Here is a 12,760-nt window from a genome sequence, read left to right on the forward strand (position 1 = left end):
GCTGAAGGAGCACCCATAGACCACCCAGTGCAGGAAAGGAAACCTGTTACCGTTCAGCTCCTCATCCCAGGTGTAAGAGGGACGTGGCCCTGGGTGACTCAGCCCAGCCAATCCTGTCCAAAGATAATTAAGGAATGCAAATATTTATAAACTGCACAGTTGTTGGGCTCTCTCCAGAGCACTCAACACAAGTGCTGCATCCCCCGAGCAAGAGCAGCTGAGCCCTGCCCGGACATTCCTGGTCTGCAGGCACAGGAGGCAAGCATCTCTCAGGGTGGGTCCTTTCTACCAGTTCTCACACCTCCATCTCTGGTGAGGGTGTACAAATGCCCTCCTGCTGGAGACAGGTGTCTTTGTATAGGGGAGTTAATGGTGTCCTGGTAACCACAGCGTGGCCTGATTGGGCAGGAATTTGAGGGGGCAGAAAAGGAGAAGGCTTAGAAATGTTCCACTTGATGTTCTTCCGAGACTCCGTTGCTTGCTAAGCCCAGGGGAGGGTTTCAGCCCCTGTCAGCTCCAGAACAGTGCATGTTGAGTGGCCAAGGCTGGCAGCCCTGTGCCTGCCTAAGGGCCCCTGGCGGGTTAGGATGGAAGCCAGGCCTCTTAAGGTCACTGATTTTCCTCTGATCACCACTGTGATTTTTTTAAAAGAGAAACTCCAGAATATCCAAGCTTGAACAATGAAAGGTTCCTGAAGGGACAAATAAGATCTGATAATGTGGTTAAAATCTACAGGAATGAAGAACACAGCTACCTGATACCTTGGAATTACTAGGACACGGCTTTTCTGGTCAAGGTGGAATAGAGGAGACTTTGCAAAATCAGCTGAGAGTCTTGGGAAGAGAGAATGTGCAGCCATGTGTGCCCCAGGCCAGGAGCTCCCCTCTCTGTACCTACATGGGGACAAGCACAGTGAGAGTTGGGGACAGACCCAGCTGGACTGCCTGGCCACACAGGTCTGGGCAGTTGACAAATTTGTGGAGACTACAGTATTAAGTTAAGGCTGTGAACTGCCTGACAAGGTTCTGAGTGATGGACTGATGTCTGCCACATGCAGCCAGTGTTGCACCTGCTGTGGCGATGACGCTGCCGCATGCAGTCCCACCCACCCCCTCCCCTGGTCTCCAACAGCAGTGCCCTCTATGCAGTGCTCACTGTGCCTGTGCAAATGCTGAGATTCTGAGTGCTTTATGAACCCTGCAGTCGGCACATAAAGGAGGACATCATTGCAAATTGGGATCCAGTACAAGTGTGTGTGTCACACCGCTTCAAAAAAAACAAACTTCACGATTGTGCAGGGTTAAGTTTAAGATTATAACCTAAGCTGAAAGTATGTCATTATAAGACTTTAGAAAAGTGTAGGAGCTGGTGCTGTGGCGTAGTGGGTAAAGCTGCCACCTGCAGTGCCGGCTTTCCAAATGGGCGGCAGTTCAATTCCTGGCTGCTGCACTTCCGATCCAGCTCTCTGCTATCATCTGGGAAAGCAGTAAAAGATGGTCCAAGTCGTTGGGCCCCTGCACCTGTGTGGGAGACCTGGAAGAAGCTCCTGGCTCCTGACTTCAGATTGGCCCAGCTTTGGCCATTGTGGCCAACTGGGGAGATGTTGCTGGCCTAGTCCAGGAAGTTGTTATAAATGCACATTATGTGGGCTGGGCCCTTAGAATAGCGGGATGCTGCCTTGCGATACCCACATCCCATGCCACAGTGCCTGGGTTTGAATCCCTGCCAGGCTTCTGATTACAGTTTCCTGACAACGTGTGCCCTAGGAGCCAGCAGGTGATGGTTTAAGTACTTGAGTCCCTGCCACCCGTATTGGAACCCAGTGAGATTTGTAGGCTCCTGGCTTTGGCCTGGTCCTGCCCCAGCAGATGGAAGCTCTCTGTCTCTCTCTCTCTCTCTCTCTCTCTCTCTCTCTCTCTCCCTCTTCCTCCCTCCCTCCCTCTCCTTTTCAACTAAAATTAAATAATTACTTTGGAAAACTGAATTTCCCAAATCCCACCCCCAACCTTCTGAGTCAGAACCCCTGGGAGTGCACCCAGCAACCTGCCCACGGGTGCTGCCACAGGTGCAGGCTGTGGTTTGAGTGCTGATGGGCTAGGAACTGAGGCCGATGATCCGATGGACAGAGCTTCCCATCTGAGAGCGGGTTGTCCCAGGTAGTCCTTGCGGGACCTTCCTCGGCAATGTCTCACCTCTTTAAGCAAATTAGCACTTCTCCTTCAAAACTGCCTTGAGAGACAAGGAGCCGAGCCATCTCGTGTGTCCATTTGTTCTCTTGTTTGGATCTTATGTTTGTTTACAAAAAGCCACATCCCATGGCTTGATGGCCAGGCTGTTTCTAAATGACGTTGTCAGGCTTCCAAGCTCAAATTCAACTGCCCAGTGTGGAGGCTGCCCGGGAGGCTGTGCTTTGGGGCGATCGTCTGCAGATGTGTTGACTGTCTCTGTTATGCCACATCTCTTCTCGGTATTTGTTAAATACAGCACCCAGCTAGGGCCCCCTGAGCATGTGGCTCCTCTAGGCAGAGGTGAGGCCCAGCCACACAGTCACGAAGGATGACCTCATGTGCTCCAGGGGACACATGGCTGCAGGTCACAGACAGATGGCACCGAGAAGGAGGCCTCAAGTTTCCAGGGTGGCTCAATTGCATGATTTGCATTCTCCGAGTGGCTCTGCCGGTGAAGGGCCACGCAGAAGCTGCTGGATTCTGAGAGCGATGTCGCAGCGCAGCGACGGCAAAACACCACGTGGAGTTTATCGAGTCCTTTGGGGTGCAAGATGTTACACGGGCCAATACAGCAGAACTCCGCTCAATTTATTGTGGCTATCAACGAACGCCTAGTGTTCCCCCAGGGCCTGCAGAGTGCTTCCCGGTGAAATACAGCTTGTGCGTAACTGAGATTTGGGAAAGACTCGGGGACTGTAATAACACAAGGCAGCCCTGTGCCACAGGAGTTAGATGGTGGCTGGCTTTAAACATAACTCAGAGAGCGATGGCTTCCTAAAGTTCCAGTTAGAGTGACCATACCAGCAGGCCGTGGGTTTTTTTTTGTTTTGTTTTTTTGCCTTTTTTTTTTTTTTTTTTTTTTTTTTCAGATTTCCCATGTGGCTGCCCCCTCTCGTTTTTGTGGATACCAAGACATCAAGAAGCGCAAGGGGAGAGGTTTATGTTCTGCTGCTATCCGGAGGCCTTCACTCCTTTCTTGCAAATGGATTTTTGAAACAGCAACTTAACTCAATTTTATGCATCCCATGGCCCTGTTTCCCATTGGGGAATATTAGTAGTAAATGATAATCTAAATCAGTCACTTAGGGGCACAGAATGAGAAAGAATCTATTTATTTTATAAGATGTTATTTATTTTATAAGACATTACTTATCACACCTTAAGGACTCTGAGCATGGACCAGTAAGGAGAAGAAGCTCAAATCTGATTGTCTATCTCAATGAGTGGCTGTTTGGGTCAGGAATGCATCCAACTTGATTAACAACAAACTGGCTGACAGTTGCTGAAACACATAAAGATGTGTTTCTCTCTCTTAAGTTTGTAAAGAAACCATGTAAGGTCAAAAGGTTGCCTTCAGGGATCCAGGTTTTTCTGTCGTCTTGGTCTGCCATCCTTGGCTGCTGTCTTTGGGCTTCATGATATCAAGAGAGCTGTACCTCCAACACGGCACTGTATTGTAGGCTAAAGAAGAGGAAGGAAAGGAGAAAGTACCATCAAGTATCTGCGGATATCTCATCAGCAGAAGTGTCACAAATCACACCTGGAGGCAGGGCAGGCTAGGAAATCAGGTTTTTGGCTTTGTAAACCTCTGAAGGAGAGCAGGAGCCTGGGCCAATGAATCAGAGTGTATTATTAGAGACATGAACAATAGCAGACTCTGGATAGACATGTCTAGGAGGTCTCAGCAGACATCGTCAAGGGCATGCTCCTGCTGAAGGTCCACGTGATACAATGTGAGAACAACTAAAACAATATCAAGGAAGTGAGCAGAGTCTATCTTGGGTGAGGGGTGAGGAATGGCTTTGTATACTCTACCAGTGCCTCTCAAAGTTTCCTAGGTCCTCAAAACACGCCGGGGCTTTGTTGAAATACAGATTCTGATTCAGTGGATCTGGGGTGGTGCCTGAGGTTCTGCAGTGATAAAAGGCTCAGAGGGGATGCCAGTGCTGCAAGAGCCTGGGGTCCCCCATAAAGAGTCAGAGCTTAGGAAACACGTTTACTCACCTGAGCATGTGTGGGACTTCAGCAAGTGGTAGAAAGACAGGAGGTCGCTTAAGGCAGAGGGGACAGCATGCACAAAGACACACCTACACCACCCCCAGCGTGCCATACTATATAAAGATCATTTTCATTCAAACAAAGAATACACACACACACACACATTTATATACATATATGGATGGGTAGACAGATACAGAAATAGATGTACACATATAAAAGTAGATATTAATATGTTTTGTACTCATGGACAGTATTAATGCAAATTCTTGGCCAGTGATACACTAGCACGATCTTCTCATATAATGGATTGGTTTTTCCCTCTGTGTCCTTTCCTTCTGCTCTTCCTGTTGTATTCCAGAGAACAGATTTTGCTTCGATTCATTGGTAAAATATTTGCCAGCATTAGTGCTAGAGCTGTCCAAGGAGACGGGGGGAGAGGACTGCTCTCTGTGTTAAAAAGCAGGCTTTGTTGCCTGATTGATTGTAAGGAAATGGGCAAGGGCACAAACATGAAAGATGACTCGTTATATGCAACAAAGCCTACCATAAGCATGACTGACTGGAGTTTGAGATGATTGACCAAGAGTTGTGTGACCAGCAGCCTGCAGGAAACTGTGGCCAGGGGCATGTTGTGACTTGAGAGAATTTGAGGAAGTCTGGAGAGCCATTTGCCCAGAGTAGCTGTCTGGGTAGTACATGTTGGACTGACCCCACAGATGGCTGTTCAGGTAGCATTTCCACTTCCAGAAACTCATTGCCCATACTGAATGATTAACACTTTCATGTAACACACTTAGAAACTAGCAAGATCTCGGGTATTCTAGAATGCAGAACAAGAGAGGAGAGGTAGTAGCAGATGAGGCTGAAAAGTTAGGTGTGTTTAACCATGTTGAGGTCCACCTTAACCCACACACAGTGGGGAACTACCAAAGTTCATACAAGGGAATGACATAACCTCACACAGGCTGTGAGGGATAGCTGTGTGGCCAATACAACAATGGATGCAGGAGAAGTACAATGGCTAAACTGGACTTGGAGAGGCCAGGTAGGAGGAGATAGAAGAGTGTGGCCCTGAATTAAAGCAGTGACAATTGGAAGGGAGAAGAAGAACAGGATTCCATAGTCATGTCAAAGGTCCACTCTGTCAGGCTGAGTCATCGGTAGGATGTAGGGCTGAGAGAAAAAGAGAAATTGAGAAAGGGAAACCAGGATAGCAGTTTGCATTAGCGTCCGATGTGTGTGTTTCATTTACATAGGAAGGCCTTCAGTTCGAAGACTTTCCACACCCATTTATTTGCCTGTTTGGAGCTGCTTCCTGTATCTGTAACACCTGATGGAGTGTAAGAGCTTTTGAGATTGGGCACAAGAGCTGGCTCAGCCAACAAGGTAAATGATAGTGTCTCTAACTAAGGAAGTGAACCCAGGAGAGAGCCAGGTCTGCAGGAGGAAAATGATTCTGAAAAGAGCTTCGCCAGTAACAAGGACAGTGGTCTGGCACTCTTGGGTCCCAGACCAGCCTAGACCTTGATTCATAGTTTCTGTGACCTTGAGCCAGTTCCCTTGGCATGACAGTAGCTATAAAGCAGAAAAAAACATCCACCGCCCTGTGAATAACTCCCCAAAGCCACTAGGCTCACAACATTCATCCTGGCCCAGGATTCATTCATCAATGTCATCTCTTCCCCTCACAGGCATCTTTACAAGCCCTCATTTCCATGTGCACTCAGCTCTGGAGACCCCACTCCCAGTGCTTCCCCAAAGCAGTAGTGCCCTGTGATGTCAAAACTCAGTGGGGAGGAGGAGGAAAGATGAGTGTGGGGGAATCACATTTCTCTGGGACCCACCATCAGATTCTCAGTGTGCAAGAATTTTTAGTAACAGTCCAGTGTTTATTTTTCATGGCTGCACTAAAGAACTCTGGAAATACCATAGATAACCACAGCACCAATAACTTTAATTTATTACGTTTGCACATCCAGATGGAAAGAAACCAATCCTGGTGTAAAGACAATTATATACAAACATAAATTACAGATCAGGAAGTCAAATTAGAAATTTAAGTAGAAAAGATTTGAAATCTACCTAGTGTTTTCCCATTTGTTATCAAGTGCTTTTACTTTTTGTTTCAACTAATCTGATATCTGTCTTAAGTAAACGAGCTATTTGGTTCTTTTCTTTCTGTATTCAAATCCAAAAAGCAAGGGTGCTAGGCACAGAGATGCAAAGATTGAATATGACCTAGGCCCTAGATAAATCATAGTTTAATCCTAGGTCTTGAGCAAAGTTTGGGTCTAAAACAAATTTTGATGGATGATTAATTAACTCAAAATCCTTTTTTAAAAAAGTTTACTCTTTTGAGTGAGGAATTGAATAAATTACAGGTGAAGGCAGAAAGAAATGAAAGTTCTATGCTTTGTATTTTTAAATTATGCACTTTGGTCCCAGATCATCTCAAATACTCATTTATTTCCTGAAGCTCAATCATATGGATTAAATCAAGTACATAATATAAATATCTACCCTAGAAGCCAGCAGCTGACATTTTTCTTCCAAGTGCCTCTGCCACTGTTTCCTTCCATCTGCTAATGAGGAATTTAGCTCAATTCATAGACTTCTATTTGAGATTAAAGCAATGAGACTAGTTCACTCTCAACTTCATGAGACCCTGAACCTGGTCCACATGCCTCTACTCTCATGTAGACCAAGGGAAAAGCCATTCAGTTGGTGTCTTTACATGCTCTCTTGCCCCCTACATCCATTATTCACCCTATAAGCAAAGTGGTTTTTGGAAAGCACAATTTAATTTTCTTAAAATCCTCCATGGTGGCTCTTAGAATCAGTACCAAATTACCTCACATTTTCTTAGGCCTAACAATATCTGCCTGCTCTCAGGTATCCACACCCAGTGTACACTGTGTTTCTGTATTCCCTGGTATTTGATCTAATAGTACTCTATGACTCTTTTGAAAGCACTGACCATTGGTATTATTTTAAATTACTTGATGATAAAAAGGAAGAAAGCAGAAATTGTGACTACTAATATGCATGGATTTCACATTGTTTTTTCACCAACATAAATTTTATCATTTTTAGTATTATGAAGAGAGCAAATTTCATGTGTTCCATAGGTACAGTTCCAGAAGATAACAATACTTCCTTCACTCCCATCCCTGCCTCCTCATTCATCAGTTTTTGCAAAGACACAATTTTAATCCTCACTATATTCACATGCTTAATTCACCACTAAATATAATATTCAACAATTAAAAAGCAGGAAGACCACAGTTCCTAAAACAACAATCATACCACATCCATTTCATTTCTATATACTTTTGTATTCTGTATTAACTGCCACTTATCAGAGAAAATACATGATAGTTGTCTTTTGAAGACTGGCCTATTTCACTAAGCATAATGGTTTCCAGTTGCATCTGTTTTGTAGCAAGACAGGATTTCATTCTTTATAATGGCTGAGTATTATTCCAGTGTGTGTGTGTGTATGTGTGTGTGTGTATGTGTATACACCACATTTTCTTTATCCAGTCATCAGTTGATGAACATCTGGGTTGACGCCATATCTTAGGTGTTGTGAATTGAGCTGCCATAAACGTAGGGGTACAAATAACTCTTTTAACCTGCTGATTTCATTTCATTTGAATGAATTCCCAAAAGTAGGATTGCTGCGTCACATGGTAGGTCTATTTTCAGATCTCTGAGAAATCTCCATACTATCTTCCATAATAGCTGAAGTAGTTTACATCCCCACCAACAGTGGATTAGGCTGCTTTTTCCCCACATTCTTGCCAGCATTTCTTGTTTGTTGATTTCTGTATGAGAGCCATTATAACTGGACTGAGGTGAAACCTCATGTGTTTTTATTGGCATTTCCCTGATTAACCAAGTGAGCCACGGCGCCAGCCCCCTATTTGTTTAATTCTACAATAAACATTATCTTCTAACTATGTCTAGGCTTTATGGTAACTTATCAAGGTGGTCTGTAAAAAGATTTATCTTTCTACCTTTCCAGAAGAATGGATGGAGAAGGGAAGTATTGTTTTTGTTGATTGTCTCTGAAATTCTCTGATTATCTGTATTTACTAAGTGTGAATGAGTCTTCGTCTTCCCTAGAAAACTCATGTGTGTTTTCTTTGTAGAAGTCATGTATTTTTTGCATTTTTAATGTAATCGATCATTTTGAAAATGTAGAAAGAATCCTTCACTGCTTCAATTTTTATTTATACACTGACCCACCTTTTATAGCTTAGTAGTTGTGATTCCTTTAAAAAAGATTTATTTATCTGAAAGGCAGAGATACAGAGAGGCAGAAGCATAGGTAGAGGCAAAGCAAGAGAGAGATCTTCCATTCACTGGCTCACTTCCCAAATGGTTGCAACAGCTGGAGCTGAAGCAGTGTGAAGCCAAGAGCCAGGAGCTTCTTCCAGGTCTCCCATGCAGGTGCAGGGACCTAAGCACTTGTACCATCTTTGCTGCTTTCCCAGTCCATAGCAGAGAACTGGACCAGAAGTGAAACAGCTGGGTCTCAAACCGGCACACATATGAGATGCTGGCACTGTGGTCAGTGGCTTTACCCACTACGCCACAGTGCCAGTCCCAGTAGTTATGATTCTAAACATTGGACCACACAGATATGATTAAGATACACTCAGTGTTCTTGAAAAGATACCAACCCAAACAGGAGTAATTGACTCTTACACAACATAAAGCAATATGAGTTATAATAGAAATGTGTACAAGTTCAAGTAAGGAAAAGTTAATATTGTAGGAAAGCATAGAAATTCATTTTGAGGTTTATATAATCAGTAAATCTAAGAATTTTATGATACTTGATAATCCCATATAGATACCAAATGAAAAAGAATGACCTTTCTTTAGTGTGTGTAGCTTTATTGTCTGTCAAGTTAACTTTTTCCCATCATCACAATTTGCTTCACCATTGCTTCCTCTACAGCTTTTTTTGCCCTGACTGGTTTTCTTCATCTCTGATCCTTGATTCTTATTACCAATTCTGACTATTGCATTTTCCATCCCAGTAATCAAAATTGACTACACTAATAACTCAGTCTCCTGCAACATGGACAGAACTAATAGGTGTACTTTTTACCAGACCCATAATCCATCCATCCCTCCAACTGAGGCATGAGTTACACATTCACATCATTTAGAAAGGGATACAGAGATGAACACACAAAAACTGCATCACCAGCAAAATCATGGTGTGGTATGGGAAGTCCTATACCACATTGTTGCAAGCATGTATTCTAGAACAAGAAGACTTGGTTCAAACTCAGTTTCCAGCTAGTAAGCAATGTAACAAGTTACTTAACCTTATCAGTAAATTGGAATTGTAATCATACCTATCTCATAAGGCTGTAAAAAATAATAAATGGAGGAATTTATTGAATATTAATAATATAGTGCCCCATATAATATAGTGGGCTCCCAACAAATAGTAAACATGACAATGGTGAACAAAACAATAACAAAGACACTTAGAAAATGGCATGAAGCCAAATCAAAAGATGGGTGGTTTGGCAGAAGGAGAAGTTCACTGAAGAAGAGACGGTTGGACCAACCCTTTAAAGGTAGAAGGAAGCTGGTAGGGAGATGGGGAAAGTGACACATCAGAGAAAGGAAACATCATAAACCCAAAAGGTAGATTTGAGGCTTAAATGACTACAGAACAATCATCATGAGCTGGCTTGAATGAAGTTCAGTTGGGGATAACAGAGAAGAATCTAAACCAACTCCTGGAGATGCTTTCTAGACTGAGTTTCAGAGTGATGACATAAATTGTAGTAAAGGATTTTGTGTGCAAAGAACGTGCAGTTAGCAGCTTTGTCTTCACGTTGTGGAGTTACTGTTAACGGCTTGACCTCTTCTTCTCAGACATTTATGTGGATTTTACTATCGTATTTACCAGCCACAAGTTGTTGAAAACTTCTGTTACCATTTCGTTGATCAAAGCCTCTGTTTCCAGGGTCAAACTACAAATCAAAGCTACAGGCCATGATTTCTCCCTTGACTAAGAGGCTGCATTGTTCCTCTAGGCTCCAGAGAGTCCTTCTTCCAAACTCTTCCAAAAAATGTTTTTGGTCATTATGTTCAAATAGAGAATTCTCCAGAGAGCTTGCTCTTTCGTATCAATGTCTATCTCTGTCTCTCCAGAATCCCTATCCTGGCCTCCTCACTCTTTGTCAGCTCAAGCTCTTTCATGATTAACACTTGGGAGGCTTTGAGCAAGTTGGTATTTTGCTTATGTTTGTTTTTAGCCACACATGCTCTATAAATCACCCAGTACTTTCTACTTCTTTCCTACCAAGATGACATTTGAGAAACACAGTTTGCTTTTTTATTTTCCTCTCCCATTATTCATCCAGTCCCTCCAAATGTATTTTTCTTACACATGAACTCAGTACTAAAAATACACATTGGTTGAAGGTCCTGCCAAGATTTTTAGTGAATGAGTCATCCAATTTGCCCAAGACCGAAAGAAGTGTAGGGGTCCTTGGAAATGAATGAACCAATTTGTCTGGAACCTGACTTCATTAAGACATTTTAAGTGTGTGACTGGATGGGATTTAAGTCACTGAGTCAGTCTGACAGTGTAGACCTCATGTCAGCCTTCAGGAATTGACAACCTTCCCCCAAACATTCAGGTCCAGCCCATATTTTCATTCATAGCACAAGCAAATTGTAGCCTCTTTCTCCTTAATTTTTTGCAGCTCTAATTTTTATCTAAAAGTATCATGCATATTTGGGTCGTTCCTCATTGTCTGTATTTTTCCTCTAATATATAAGTCCATGAAGGGAAGTGGGGACTTTCTGTGATGTTCCCTACTGTCTTCCTAGCTTAAAAATCAATCAGTGTCTTGAACACAGTAGGTGCTCAGATTTGTTGAATCAGTTATCAGTTGATAAGTAGCACAATAAGGACAAACTAGTAACTGCTTTTTAACTTGTATTACATCTAAGAATAAGATTGTAACAATGGCTCTCATTTCTGAGTCCCTGCTACACAACTAGCTTTGTGCCAGCCCACTAATAATGATGCTACAGTTTCTTTGGGATCCCCCTGGCTGCCTTACTTGTGCTTATGTCATTACTTGCAAAGGAGACTCTTGAACCTCAGAGAAATCAGGGAATTCATTCTGGATCACAAAGCTCAAAAGTAGGAAGCATTAGGGCATAAACCTAGGACTGCTTTAACAAGGCTTCCGAGTTTATCTCCCTGCTGCTCCTTACCATCAAGTACCATGTATCTTCAAATTGAGCTCCAAACTGGAGCTAAAGAAAGCATTTAGTTCAAGTTACTTGTTGACCCCTTTCTCATAGTTACAAAGGGTTTGAAATGATCATCATTCATCCTCCTGCATCTTCTCCCTTCTGGCTACTTCCATGCCCTTTGAAAAAACAAAATAGAACTGACTCCTTTTTCCAAAACTCACCAGTCTGCTCCAGTTACAGTTCTAAGCAAATCTGGGAGTACCCCGGTTTCCCAGTAAATTCCCATCTGCAACCCAGTCCTGATCTTCAACCACCCAAAAATATTTGACCAACTGCTTCAAGTGCAGCAAATGCAACACACAAAGCAAACCGTGGTAGGACTCCTCCTCTGTGCCCTTTGCCTGTCGACTCTCCTTGCCTCTTTGGGACTCAACACCGAGCTCTTGCTCCATTCATTTTCCACTTCATCCCAGGGGAGTCACAGCCACCATCCATCCAGATAAAACAACTGACTCTCTTATTAATTTCCTTATTTAAAATATGGAGGTCCCTTGAGTTCATGCACATATTTTAAATGTGTCTTATCCCATTATATTTCCATTGTGTTTGCCTTGCATTTATAGGGTGAATTCTAATGATTTCTGGAGACTGTAATTCACTGAGTGTTCCCTGCGCTGATATTTTATGCTTCCTTCTGACAAAATACAAACTGAGTTATTATTCAAGACCTAGTAAATATATTTTCCATGCTGTAGTTTCTGATGATCCAAAGCAGAATTGAGGATCTCCATGAAAGTTGGCACAAACTCTCCAGTATCGTGTACCACAAAGAGTAAGTTGCTACCCACTGTAGACTTCACAGGCTCTCTGGGGTCAGAGATTATGTTGCATTCACCTTTCTGTTCCTACCAGTCACCTGGCACTTAGCAGCTCTTCTGTTTACACACCAGCTAGTCATCCTGTCGGAAGACTTCTAATGACAGATCATTCTTTCAAGACCCAGCCCCTTCATTGTTGTTCAGATGCTGTCATTGTAAGGTCAAAGTTCTTTCACATATTGGACTGAACTCAGTGTCCTTGACACTTTGACTTTGGGTCCTCATTTGGTCTTCTGGACCCACCCAGATGAAGTCAGTTCCTCTATAAGGATTGGAAGCCAGCTAATGTGCTCTTCCTAGTTCTTCTCTCTTCCAGACTAAATAAATCCCTTGTTTGCCTCTGTTGAGGGCCTACGTATGACAGTTTGTAAACCTTTAGCCAATCTGGTTCCTCTTCCAGGAGAATTG

Source organism: Lepus europaeus, chromosome 4 (assembly GCF_033115175.1).
Source record: "Lepus europaeus isolate LE1 chromosome 4, mLepTim1.pri, whole genome shotgun sequence".
Classification (NCBI taxonomy): Eukaryota; Metazoa; Chordata; class Mammalia; order Lagomorpha; family Leporidae; genus Lepus; species Lepus europaeus.